The sequence below is a fragment of the Lygodium microphyllum genome, chromosome 6, assembly GCF_053477565.2.
Source record: "Lygodium microphyllum isolate KBCC chromosome 6, Lygodium_microphyllum_v1.1.10, whole genome shotgun sequence".
NCBI lineage: Eukaryota > Viridiplantae > Streptophyta > Polypodiopsida > Schizaeales > Lygodiaceae > Lygodium > Lygodium microphyllum.
The window spans coordinates 125,232,567-125,234,034 of record NC_141140.1 but is presented as its reverse complement, the minus strand read 5'-3'; positions in this window follow the sequence as shown (position 1 = coordinate 125,234,034).

Here is a 1,468-nt window from a genome sequence, read left to right as displayed (position 1 = left end):
CTTGGCAAGAAAGCCAAAACTTAGGGAACAAACTTTACCTTTGTTCAAGCCCCTAGTAAAACAAACTTTACCTTCCTTCAAGCCCCTAGTAAAGAAACTTACTTTTCCTTCAAGCCCTTGGTAAGAAAGACCAAAATCTTCTGGCAGGCAACTCTTTAAAGTTGGGTTACATTTACAATTGGATAACCGGGGAGGGTTTGCCCGTTATGTGACAGCATTAGGCCGAGACTAATTATGGAAGTGTTGGCCAATTTATTCAGATCTAGAACATCCCCAAAAGACAAACCAAACTATCTTATTTATTTGATTTTTAGGAGGACAAAAGCCTCCAAAACTCTATAAAAGAGGCCATCACTGTTCAGCACCAAATCTTCAACCTCATGCTATCCACGCCTAACTCTCCATCAGCTATGACAGCCATCAGCCTCCACAACCCTACTGGCAACCTGAAACACAACCACTGCTATAAACTCTATAAACGCCTCCAAAACTCTATAAAAGAGGCCATCACTGTTCAGCACCAGATCTTCAACCTCCTGCTATCCACATCTAGCTCTCCATCAGCCATGACAGCCACCAGCCTCCGCAACTGTATTGGCAACCCAAAACACAACCACTGCTACCCTTCCAGCTGCTCTAGGTCACACACTGCTGTCCCTACCCTTAAATGCAGGTGTCAGCTACCCATCGACTGGTTACTTAATTATCAACTGCGGTCTGCCACCATCATGCTGCTGTTCTTACCAAATCACAGCCCTTGCTGCTACAACTGGATTCTTCATCCTGCCATGCAGCCTTCTTCAGCAAACGCAACATCCTGCACCCATGGTGCCTGCTACTGCCAGACGTAAATTTCCTTCTTCACCAGCATCCATACACAGTAGTTCAGGGTCCCCCTTGAAGTCCTAACAACTTTACATCCTGCTGATTCAGGGTACCTTTGTCCCCACCTTCAGTACCCACAGCGCAGACCCACGTCTTCGAGGCCTGTGTGGGCATCTACCGCCTGTTCCAAGCCTTGGCTCCTTCAGCAATGGGCACCCCTATTCTACTGCACTGTACATCACTTATGCATTTAGTAGGTATTCAGTCATTCCTACATCATTGTACTTTCCATTTATCTAAGCATTCATTTGTTATTCAAAGAGATTGCACTTATGCGCTTGATTAGGCCACTTGTTCTCACATTGCTCACTGAGAAAATAGAATAATGTACCACAGCAATCACCACTAATTTACCACAAGAATAGATTGACGAGCAAAATATTTGCATGTCAAGGAAAATGAGAGAGTTGACCTTCAAGTTTTGTTTGTTTTCTTATGTTCATGAGAGGAGGCACCCTCAGCCAGCATTTAGTAGGCATTCAGTCATTCCTACTACATGATTGTACTTTTCATTTATCTAAGCATTCATTTGTTATTCGAAGAGATTGCACTTATGTACTTGATTAGGCCACTTGTTCACACA